General features: G+C 40.4%; 1 protein-coding gene across 1 annotated transcript in view; it reads left to right on the top strand.

Moving 5' to 3' along the window:
- The first annotated feature begins 2514 nt into the window (after window positions 1-2514).
- The window catches only part of esrrga (estrogen-related receptor gamma a), a 159703-nt gene continuing 149674 nt past the window's right edge, over window positions 2515-12543 (top strand). The window contains exon 1 of the mRNA XM_020589923.1: window positions 2515-2547. The gene's annotated coding sequence lies outside the window, so the exon portion shown is untranslated. The remainder of the gene's footprint in view (window positions 2548-12543) is intronic.

The raw sequence follows: 12543 nt of genomic DNA, 5'->3' as shown, positions 1-12543 counted from the left end.
TTTTTACATTGTTACCCATGGCTTCATTCCCACAACTTTGCTCAGACCTAGCAAGACTGCTGCTACGACTTTTACTTAGAAGTAACCAGGGTGCGCCCTGCGATGGATTGGCGACCTGTCCAGGGTGTACTCCGCCTTCGCCCGATTGCTGGCCGGGATTGGCTCCGGCCCCACCCGTGACCCCGTTCAGGGACTAAGCGGTAGAAAATGAATGAATGAATGAATAACCAGGGTGCTCATTCAGATGCTGTTAGATTAATGGAATGGAGTGTATGTCTGAAAAGGGCTTTGGACACTGCTGGATTCACCTGTGTATGCATGTTTGTGCCATCTAGGTCTGTCAGCAACCTATCCTCAGCTTCCTGTTTTGCCCTCATTGTGTGCAGATGCTGTTTGTCTGCCCCTTGTCTGAACTGTTTGCCTGGCTCACCTGGGTGAATATGAAATATTCTTCATCACTGTTCTTAATGAATGGAATGTTGGATACAGTAAGACTTTATAAACTAAGATTAACTGACTATCTTGTATATTTAAAACAAATATTTTTCTACCGGCCAAGCTAAGGTGAATTCAGCTAATGTCCTTGATGTGGGCTGGTGGTTTGTATATTCAGTTGCACCAAGCAGTGTGACCCACTGAACTGTTTGTAACTAATCATAGGCCACAAGCCACACAGCATGCCATGGAGCCCAGTTGGGTTACACTCATCAAAATATAATGAGTCAACATGTCACTCATGTTTCCAAAGGCATTCTCTATGATGAACGTCATTACTGAAGACGTGCCGTTTTATTGCATGAAGTGCCAAACTGTTCAAACATCATGAGTTTGGCAGGCAGGTGAAACGGTCTCCACTCGTACATTTACTCTGAAGTGCCACTAGTGGAAATGCATTTAAATACCTCAAGTAGGATACCATCACACCCTAATGTAGATATCGCATGTCTACAACCATCTACTGTTAGATCATCTGTGAGGACACACGTGTGACACAGATCAAACTATTCAGGATATATTTAGATATTAAGCTATCGCATACTAAGTGCATAACATACCAAAGGATGTGCATCATTTCTTTTTCTCTCAGCACCAGTCATAAAGGACATATTGCAGGATTCAGGTTTCTATACACCATCAGTGTTGTGGCATAAATTTTAAATGAATTATTTTAACTTCTTGTTCCTTTAAAGGAAACCTCATAGACTATACACAAAATAGTGCTATCAGATGAACTGTGGTAAATATTACACTTGACAGCCCTTATTAGCTTCTGTTTAATGCAAATGATTAATTCAACACTTATTCTTTTACTAGTGTTACTGGAGCTTCATTTGTTGGTTTAACACAAGTAATATACTGCAGATCAAATACATATTCTCATAGTAATGCTTTTGAAAATCTTGTCTTAAGGAGTTGTATTCAAGATTTTAACTGTATTTTAAGAATTATACTAAACATTCATGTGTGTATGTGTATATATATATATATATGAGGGTTTTTTTTTAAAGTTAAGCACAATCATCTACATCGATTCAAGGATGAACTGAGTAGATGTTGGTGGTCAAAAGTCAGTGACCTCACTTCTGTCCCATTCCCATGTATTCGACTGGTTGCTTGAAGTATACAACCACAAAGCAGTATAGTTTGTTTTTATTCTCCATTCATGTTCCATGTCTACTTCTGTAGTAGCCATTGCAATAAGGATATAAAATAGCTAATGTTACATTGTAGGGTTTCCTTGAAACAACCTGTTCGAAACAGATATTTCAGAATTTTACATTACAATTTTTGTGGTAGCTGCACTAAATAGGGTAAACTGAAATTCATTCCACAAATCAGTGTTCTATGAATGATTAAACTTATTATTAACCTTTAAATATATTGCATATTGTTTCTGTACATGGTAGACATACTTGTTTTTGTAGCATTTATTTTATCATAATTTATTCTAAGCATCAATGAACTGAGGGGAGTAACAGGCAGAGTTGATGTTGTCCACCACATATATTTAGACTTTAGAAACTGTCCCCAGGGTGAGCCTGTAAGTGTGTAGTATGTAGTGAGACCGTGGGTGTGTGAGCATAGTGTGCAAATGCCTGTGCCTATGTATGTGCAAGCAGTCCTCTTGTGTGTGGCGCAATGGGTTTTAGGCTGCTCCAGTCAACCAATTGAGGTCAGCCGCTCAATAATTAAAGCCTGTCACTGGTTAGTGCTCAAGCTGGGTCGGCCAATCAGGGACTGTCAGATCAGAGTGAAGGATGGTCACGAGAGACTGTAAGAGAAAGCAAGAATGGGAAGATGATGAGAGACAGGGCCTGAGAGTAAGATGCAAAGTATAAAGACTTTAAATGCCTGCAGACCTCTACACGCAACATGTTGCTGGTCGTCTCGTACTGTCTTACCATGTGTGTCCCATTTCCCACTTGTTGCAGTATAACCCTGACAAAAGAGTTTCCGAGCTACAACGCTGTCATTTTCTTTCATCCTATTACAGTACCTGAGGGCTGAGCAGACCATACAGCAATTACCTGAGTAGAAGAACACCAGGTAAGAGGAGCAGTGCAATCAACTCATTGTTAAAAGTCACTTTTCTGGTTAAATAACCAAGATAGAAGCAAGATGCACTACTCTAACAGCCCCCTGGAAATCTCATTGGTAAATTAGTTTACAAGCTTGTAGTATATTGTTTATTTACTCCTTTTAATCCCATTTTAATGTTTCAGAGACAGAACAGTGCTGTGAAATCCTGCTATTCTTAAATGTGATACAAATATTTTTAATGTCCAAAAAATTCACTAAGCAAATGGGAAAGCAACATTTTATTCCTTTGTTTTTCTAATGTCTTAATTAGTTTCAATATTTGGGTTTTTTTGTTTTTTTAATTGTCAGATTGTGTCATCTGCTTTTGCCGGCATTTTAATTGGCACTGATTTACTGGCCCAGTGACTGGTACCTCACTGTGACAGGGTCCTGGTGTTGGACTTTGGCCCAACTGGCACCTTTCTTTGTCCAGTCTGTATATTCTCTCCATCTTTCCATTGAGTCACATAAGGACTGTAACACCGTCACTGGCCTGAAGTGGAGTTAGTCTCCGGGTACTACATTATGTGTATGGCCAACTGCCGCAAAATTTGTATCATAGACCCAGTGCAGACCATGAATTTCCTAGGAGAGAGTATTGATTTACAACTATTTTTCTAAATCAGGAATGATTACAAGATGGTTTTCTTACTCCGTCTATCTGTTGACATTTCAGTATAGCATAGAGAGGTCATTATTACTGGTTGTATGTACATGTGATGCCTCTGAAATTATACAGCCTTGTTGCTGTATTACTGTTTTTATTTGAAGATTAATTTGTTGCCATTCATTCAGTTAGTTCCCACCAGTACACTCCTCCACACCTACATGTTGAGCTGCATGAAATCGGCTTGAGAGAGGTGTGATGGGCCCTGATCACAGCTATCTGATCAGACCTGTGGCAATCCAAGGCTCCAAGATGCTGATTCTGCAGCTGCTGGTGGGCACACTCTCAGTAGCTCCCAGCAGCAGTAATATCTGCTGCCAGAGCGAAGCCAGTCACAACTCTTTGTTTATTCCTGTTTGTTAGCCAGTGTAAATATTTGTGGCTAGGTCTTAATTGCTGAGTCATTACACTGATGCAGTTTGAGCCGTGAGCTTCACCCATGGGTTTCATCTGTGCTATGTCACTCAGCTTAGTGTAGTGTGACCTGTGTATAATTATGAATCCACTACTGAACATTTGTAAACCTTTTTTACACCTTTTCTATCAACATAAAGTTATTTTAATCAGATAACTTTACACTACTACCACTGAACCTAACCTGATCTTAGTCTCTGGCCTGATGTGAGCCTCTATTTAACTGGAGGCCTTTCTGGCGGATGTGTATTCCTGTTTATACTAAATGCAGGTGTTGCTGTCTGCCAACCTGCTCACGTACACACACACACACACACACACACACACACACACACGTATGCACACAGACTGGTAACCAGAGACTTGAGGCTTCTCAGACACTAGACCTGCAGTCCACTTCAGGGCTTCAAGTGGACTGCAGGAAAAGAATTAATGTAGAAACAGTTTTTCTTTTTCTCTTTAGCCTTCACATTTTTATTTGTTTGGCATTCTCCTACACCAAGATATACATGGTGGAACATAACTAAGTATATTTACTCAAGTACTGTACTTAAGTGCACTTGAATATTTTCATTTTCTGCTGCTTCATACTTTTACTTTAAGGTAAAACTGAACATATGAAACTGCAACAACTCCTCTGTCCTCTTTTGTAGTTTATCTACTATACAGTACATATAAATTATTAAATGTGAATGACGTTTTTTCTTTTCTTCCTTCTTTCTGATCGTGTTGATTAATTTGACGTCACTGTAGTTGTCGACTACTCACTTCTGCATCCTCCTCCTTTTGTTACATCTGTCCATTGGTGTCTCTCTGTTCTCTCCAGGCTTTCTGTATTTACTGCTAATCCTTTTCATGGTTCTCCCAGACAGAAGCCCCATTGAGAGCCTGTAGATCGAACCAGAGGTTGATCTCATGATTAGTATTCAGCTGTCAGAATTTGTCATTCAACTTTTGGAGGCCACTCTCAGTCCCGACCCTCTGACCATCATTTCTCCTTTAAAACCTCAATGTAAACCTCTGCACTGTGGAGTTTGTGTATCTGTGTGTGTGTGTTCTGCATCAAGATACTGTATATGTAGCTGCGTGGTCCTAAAGAGAGAGCCCTGCATGCATTAATGTAGACACGTCCACCCTCCTACTGATTTCCTTGGAAGTCGCCCTCCGTCATCTTAAATGACATGAAAAGAGCCAGAGACAGATATATGCATGAATTAACTGGCTTGAATAGGAGTATTTAGAGGCTTAATCCATGGAGATTAACACAAGCAGCCCTATCTGGATTTAAGCCTTGGTGCATTTTCAGCAGAGGATTGTTTCATTTCACTCCATCCTCCTCCTCCTCACATGCCACCACCTTTAGTTCTTAGTCTGTGAGCCTCTAAAAAGCTGTCAAGAGTAGGATTAGCATTGTAGGCTACCACTGGATAGCTAATTGCCCTATTAACCTTTAAAAAACAGTGATGATTTTCATTATGGCATATTGTTTAAAACTTTAGCTGGGTTACTCTCTATAGCTGTGTCTTTCTGCTTTTTACACACAAAGATGTCACTGTTGCAGGATTATAGCAGTCACCAGATAGAAAATACTCTATAATCTTAAAGAACAGTGATATATTGCAGTGAACTGTGCTTGTGAGTTGTGTGTGAAACTGGCATAAACTGAGCTGTCAAATCAAGAATTAGAAGCGCTGAGTGCTACCCAGGGCTATCATGGAAACAAACTAGTATCGTCTCACCAAATAGTTTATAGCTGTTCCAAAGCCTCATGCGAAGGCAAGGTGTCACAGAAAGGGGGAGATGTGATCACAATTCAAATATAAATAACGGTGCTCTATCTTTTTTGAAAGCATATTTGGTGCTATGCTTGCTTGTACACATGAAAACACATGAAGAACGAATGAAAAGATCTTGAGAGGGAGGTTCAAACCTGCTTACTTTTCACTTCCGCACACCTGGCCAATCACTGCAGGGGAGGAGGTTTCAGACACTGTTCAGCAGTCACTTTGGTTGAAGCGTACATTACGTATTAAGGGGGTCTTCTTGGTGCTTCGGCACTGGAGGAAGAACAGAAGCAGTATCAGCCAAGATAAACTGATCTGATTTTTAGAGCCTAGAATGACTCAAGCTTCAGAAACATTTCTGATACATTTGTGCAGCTTAAATGGTTTTTTTAAAAATGCTACTAAAGCACTGCCAAGTGTCTTGTACAAACAGTATGTTCATCAACAGTAGACTAAACTCCATGTGCAAAATTGGTAGTGTTCCCCTTTAATTGTCCTAATAGAGCTTTAGCTTCAGGAGCATTTCTTCATATTGTTGTTTATGTGCTGGACACAACATGTTAATATGCTTTGGTACCTATAGTACATATAACAACAGTGTCAAGTGCTATGTATTCTAGGGAAATTACTAAACTCTCACCTCTTGTCTTCTGTTCTTTTCTTGCCTGTAGTTTCTGCCTTTTCTCGGTACTTTCGTCTCCTCATGTCTGCTCTTGTTCATCTCTTTCCATCCTCAACCTTTCCTTTTTTTCTGCACCTGTCTTCTCTCTCACCACCAGCGTCTCCTCCTCCTCCTTCTGTCTTTTTCTCTTTCATCTTTTTTCCATATAGCGCTCTTCTGTCCTCGTTTTTCTTCTTTCACCTCTTCCCTCATTCACTTACATAAGCTTTGCACTGCAAGTCTATGAGATACTGAGCAGATCAATGCCTATTGATTGGCTCATTGGAAGCCATTAGTTATGGGTTTTTATAAAGCTAGTCATTATTGTGCTTAATCTTGCAGAAAATTAAATTTAGAGTTGTGTACAATGTTTTGGTTAAAAGTTGATTTTTTTTTTTTTTTACCCTTTCTCTCTCTCACCAGCTGCTGTTTTCTAAGCTTTTTTGCATTTATTACTCTGTGTGTGTGTATGGGGAGGGGGGACTGGTATTACTTGTTGTGGGAGACGTAAATCTATTTACACAGTTACATTGTGGAGACTCAATCTCCTTATGAGGACAAACCGTAAGTCCCAAAAATGTAAATCATTACATTTTAAAGTGATGACTTGGTTTAAGGTTATGATCAGGGTCAGAGTGTGGATACCCAAACTGATCTCAACCAGACCTGTCAGTAGCCAAAGGTTCGGACAGAAATTAGAAATTATGTTCTGGTCAGGTTTGGACATGTAGGTCAAACTTTAAACAAGACAGCTGGAGGACTCAAATGTCTGCTTTGTTCAGTGATGAAGGGGGGAAACACCGTACAAACTCAAGGGATGCCACACTCTCAGGCACAGGTCAGGTTTGGACAGAAATATGTGGCCTGATCATGCTCTAGTTAGGCTTAGTGCTTAGGCAAGTAGTGGCTATGGGGTTAGGGTAAGTCTCCAGGAAATGAATGTTATTCAATGTAACGTCCCCTGAAGTAATGGAAACACTGTATGTGTGTGCATGTGTGTTTAAGCCACTAAAAGTGAATGACAACCTGCTGAAAACACACACACACACAGAGGTGCATTAGTATCGCTGTTACTAAGCCATCATTCAGCCTGGCCCTGCCAAAAAGCCCTTCAACATAACTGCCCACACAATAACATGGCTTGGCTAAACAATTACTGCGCACATACTGCAGTTGTTGTTTTTTCAGTCTGTATCCATTGCCAGAGTCTCTGTATTCAGTGGTGTTAATACCTTAAAAGTGATGGTGGTGACAGCTTTTTCCCCATCCCTTGCTTTTGTTTTTCAAAGAGCGCTGTGGCTCAGTCCTGGTCCAGTTTTAATTTTCTGGATTGGTCATTGACTCATGGAGACTTCTTTCCCTCTGCTTTCCCCCCTCCTGTCCTTCCGGACTTCACCAGCCTATTTGACTTTTTTAATTCCAATTGCACACCACCAGCAGCCTCCACCCCAAGGCCACAGATGTGAATTCAGATTGATAAAGCTATTTGAGACAGCACATTGTATTTATTGTGCATTGCCTTATTGAATAAACTAATTCAATTTAAAACAAGTCTAATATAATAAGTCTTCCTTCAACCCTTTTGTCTCCATCTTTTCAGCTTTTTACTTGTGACTTTACTTGTCCCTCACCATTCTGCTTCCCTCTCTTCCTGTAATTTTCTCATTCATCCCACAGAATTTTCCTCCTTGTCTCGGTTTTAATTCTTCCACCACTCTTTAACCCAGCTACCCCCATCTGGCTCTGTCCCTTCTCTCACTCCTCTCCTTCACTCGCTCTCTTTCCTGTCGTTCTGTCCATTATGCTCCCCCTCTTGTCGCTGCCCTAGTCCTCTTGTTCCCCCATGCTGAATCCCTCTTCACCTCCTCACACCCACATCCTCTAACTAAACAATAGATGCCTTGAGCTCAGAACGATCACTTCCCATCCCACCCCAACACCACTCATCCTCCTTCTCTCCCACCCCATGATGATATGCAGAGTAGGGCAGCAGCCTTCTTTTGTTTAGCTTAGCGCAAATGAAAATTGCTAATCAATTTTTACCCCCTCTTATTTCATGGCTTGTAGTTCCTGCCCCTCCCCTGCCAGCTGTCATTGTGTGGTTGTGGTGCAGGGCTGAAAGCTTCATTAGCAGGAGGACAGCATGTTTTGCCCCTCAGCACTGTATTCATGGAATTACTAAAGATAGACAGTACACGGTCTGGTGTTATAGAATTAGTTCAAATAGATTGTTCCTTTTCTCTCATGATCATCTTTTTGTCAAAAGGAATAGCAGAGAACTGTGTTCCTGTTTTTATGATTATTACCAATAGTTTTTAGGACATTAACAAAGCTACAGCAGTAACTATATTAGCTTTGAGTGTTGTTGCATGCAAACCTTGTCCATTTATATAATAATATTATTAAATGTACTGAAGCAGCTGAATAAACACTGAAGTCCCATCCTATTCATTTTCATTGAGTATGCATAGTATTACTTTTTTATAAATGATCATTCTCAGATATTGAGGACTTTCAAGACTCTATAATAGTTAGCGATGAACCAAATAACATACATGAGATCTCAACTCTCCTGTCCATGCTGATTCTGTTTCAGCAGTATGAAGTGTTAGATCAAGTGTGAGCAGCCAATTAATCAATGTTTTTAGTTCACTTCTCTTTTAGACTGTCTCTTTTTTATACTGTTTGTTGCCTATTGTCACTTGCCCTCTCTACTGCCTGCTGAATGTTTTTGGACTTGTCCAGGGTACTGAATTGTAGAGCATCAAAAATGTAAACATATCCAGAAAATGAAAGCCTCTCTTCTTCAAGAAAAGCAGAGTTTTGCTCGGTAGAAGCTGCTACTGTGTGTAGCCTTGTAATACACAAAATGTAGGCATGCTGGGGGATACATTCATCTAATGGGTCTCCACTAGACTAGAATGTTTGTTTTATGTTACTTTTCCCGGGATGGTGATAGGCGCAATATATAAAGAGGACTATTCCGTTGAAACCCCTGTAGGGCAGCTGACCTTACTGTATGTGAGCATGATCAAGAGAAGAAAACCTTAATGCAGGGGACACTATCAGAAGGACAGTGAGCGTGATGTGGCTTCTGTTTTAGGTGCTCTTTAGATGAACTTTATCTTTGTATTCATTCAAATGGGACAAGCCTACAACACAGCAGTGGTAGAGGACATGTGCACTCTTTATGTTTGGATAGTCATGAATACATTGCCAGAGCTGAGAGGATACTTGCATACACCTGCTGGGTCAAAGTAAGCTTTAAAAAATGCTAGGTGACAAAAATATCTTTAATCTGGCAGTGGATTAAATTGAGACATTTTTATTATTAATCATCAAACTGTTAGCGATGCTACACTCTCTCCGTTCACCGCCAAGCTGTCAGCATTATGACGAGGAAACGAGAGTTAGGCGCATCCATGTGCTAATATCCCAGTTGATGTTATTCACCCTATGATTATCCATAATGTTATACTGAGGAAGTAGCCTTTACCTGAATGATAATAGATAGAATGTTGGTTTATATGTAAATACATTACACTCGTTATTAGAGGGAACTATGACAAGGAATGTTGCTCCTTGGCTGCAAGCAAGCACCTCCAGTGCTTGCCTGCAGTGCTGACAGTGCTGACAATTGCCTTCTCAGCATTAGAGTAGGTAGGCTAGATGCACAGGTCAGGGGTCACAGAATGGCCAGTGGTAATGGGATGGAACAGGAGTGTGTGTGTGTGTGTGTGTGTGTGTGTGTGAGAGAGAGAGAGAGAGAGAGAGAGGCGGGATGGTTCATTCTCTAGTGCTGCTGATACTGATCTGGCACAGCCATCTTCTCCTTACTCCTTCTCTCTGTGCTCATCTACCAGACCACCTGCCATCTGATAAAAATAAAAAGAGGACAACGAACTGTTCAACCCTTCATACTTAGAGGTATATGTGTTTGTATGTGTGCAGTCTGCCCTACTTTGAGCTGTTTGTTTGAGACTGATAATCGCAGGCTCTTCTGTCTACTGTGAGAAACAGTTACTACGCCTCTGAGAGAAAATATTTCCCCCAGTCACCTAGGGCCAAACTCAAATCATCTTAAACTAATAGTTTCCCTTAGGGTATTTTCTTATACAGCTTTAAGTAAAATTGGAATCTGGGCCTTCTTGTTGTAAATATGGTCATCATTCTTACTGGTTATGGTAACATTTAACTTTCAAATGTCAGTGCTGTGCTTTGGGCACAACAAGCAAACAGAACATTACACTGTTGGATGATGTGGAATGTTTGCCAAAACTAACAAAACAAGACTCTAGTGGCATCTTGGCATTTCGCGGCCACTCTTACAGTATCTGGAGAGGTTTACACTGAGTCAGTGTTACAGGCAGTTTAAGTGGTGTGGAAACTAGATGATTTGTTTATCCCCCAGCTTGTCTTGACACAACAATCTACAGCAACCTTGTTTTCTGATCCTTGTCAGTCTTGCTCTGCTCTGTCTCTGTCTCCACTCTGTCCATAACATCCATTTAAATGTGAAACAAAACTGGCAAGGCTTCAAATCTGACAGAACAACATTGTGTCTGAGGCCATGATAAACCTTTTGATTGGTGGGAATTGACCCGATATCATGTCAACAGACGTTACACTGAAACAGAGTTTGAACACGTGGCCTATTGACCTCAATTCTGTTTTCTCCAGTTTTTTTGTAATGTCATAAAAGATGAAGCAATTAGCACAGAAAATTGAAGAAAACAAATGAATGTTTACATCTGTCTCTGACTGTTCTTTTTTCTTTCACGTTATCATTCTTATTTTTTGCTGCAACATAAATATTCATATACCACGGTGTGACAATACTTATTTAAATGGCCCTCACTCCGTTCTTGTTCTTGACCCTATGTGTTCATCCTAGGATTTTACCCTCTCATGCCTGCTGGCTGTCATTTTTCCATCTCCTTCTATTAATAGCATAAAGATTTGTTTGTCACCCCACACTATGGTGTCTGGTTGCCTCTTGGACACTATGAATAACACCAGCGAATACAAATATCAGTACCTTTAATCTAGTGATAGGAAGACAACCTTAATTCTGTCATTCTCTTTTTAATGCCTCTTGGTCACAGACAACAACGTGACTCTGTGGTGTGTGTGTGTGTGTGTGTGCACTATACCAGGTAATCCAAAGCACCAGCTAATGGCTTTTCTCTTTTGATGAGTATCATGTATCAGCCTTAGTATTTTCAGTGAAAGCAGGTCATACTGACCGATCACATGCACTGACTTTAAGTACCAGTGTGAAGTGCTGATCCTCTAGAGAACATGCGCCATCGGCGTGTGTGAGATTGGTGCCGCAGTTGTGTGTATGTGTGAGTATAACATACTTGGCCAAATAAAGTGATTATCAGTAATGTACACTTTCCATTGACCTTTAACCATGTGTTACATTTGTCACTTGTATGGCAGCCATCTCAGATGTAGTCAAGATTCAAAATTTGCCATTTATGCATAAACAGACAGTCTAGGCATATAGGAATTCTTGTGCCGGGTTCTCCTGGGGTCGGGTCAAGAGTTTAAAGCCAAAAGAACAAACACCTAGTGTAAATATAAGAACACCCAAGAGTATAAAAGAATACAAAATACAAAAAACAAGAATACCCAAGAATAAATAATGTTTGCAGTCTTTACTATGGCATTAGCATGGCACAAATAAGCAATAAAGAGACAAAAGAGAAATAACTTAACCCAGAGAGCTGTGCTGTGATGTCGCATGCAGGGGAGCGCCATCTTGTTTCATCATCAAAACTACAAGAAGAGTCTTTTCTGTCTGTAGAGGTGGCAGTCACAGGAGACACCTTGTTAATCCTAACAAGGATCAGGCATTGTTCCATGACCACCAACAGCTGTTTCCATAGGCAGTAAAGTCTGTGTGGTTATAGATAATTATCTCTTCTTATGAGTGCTGGGTGTCAGACATAATATGGAAACAGTGAAATGAAAAGAGAGGGGACTTCCTTTTGCCCATTAACTAGATTGCTGGCCTTTTGGGTTGTCCCACAGCCATGACAATATTGTTTGTCGCTAGTGAAAGAAAAAGAACTAGGAAATGTTATAATGTGCACAAAATAATGCTCATACATTGCATTTCAAAATGTGTTCTTCTGATGATTTCCGAGTTGCAAGCGAGAGCAGACATCTTTACTGCTTCTCTTGTCTGTTCTACGATTTTTCACATCTTCTACATTTTCAAATTCTACAACTATTAAAATGCCTCCAAGAGGCAAAAGAGCTAATAAATCAGAAGCGAACGAGGATGTTGAAGCAGAAGAGGATTATATTTCAGCGGCGCAAGTAACAGAGATGTTGAGTCAGCAGAAGCAGATGTACACCGCACTGTTGAGCCAACAACAAGACAACTTCAAAGGTTTTGTGCAACTACTTATGGAGACAAATAACAA

This window comes from Monopterus albus, unplaced genomic scaffold (genome assembly GCF_001952655.1).
Source record: "Monopterus albus unplaced genomic scaffold, M_albus_1.0 scaffold10.1, whole genome shotgun sequence".
NCBI classification, from domain to species: Eukaryota; Metazoa; Chordata; class Actinopteri; order Synbranchiformes; family Synbranchidae; genus Monopterus; species Monopterus albus.
Note: the sequence above shows the minus strand (reverse complement) of the source record. Positions and strands in the feature narration are given on the sequence as shown.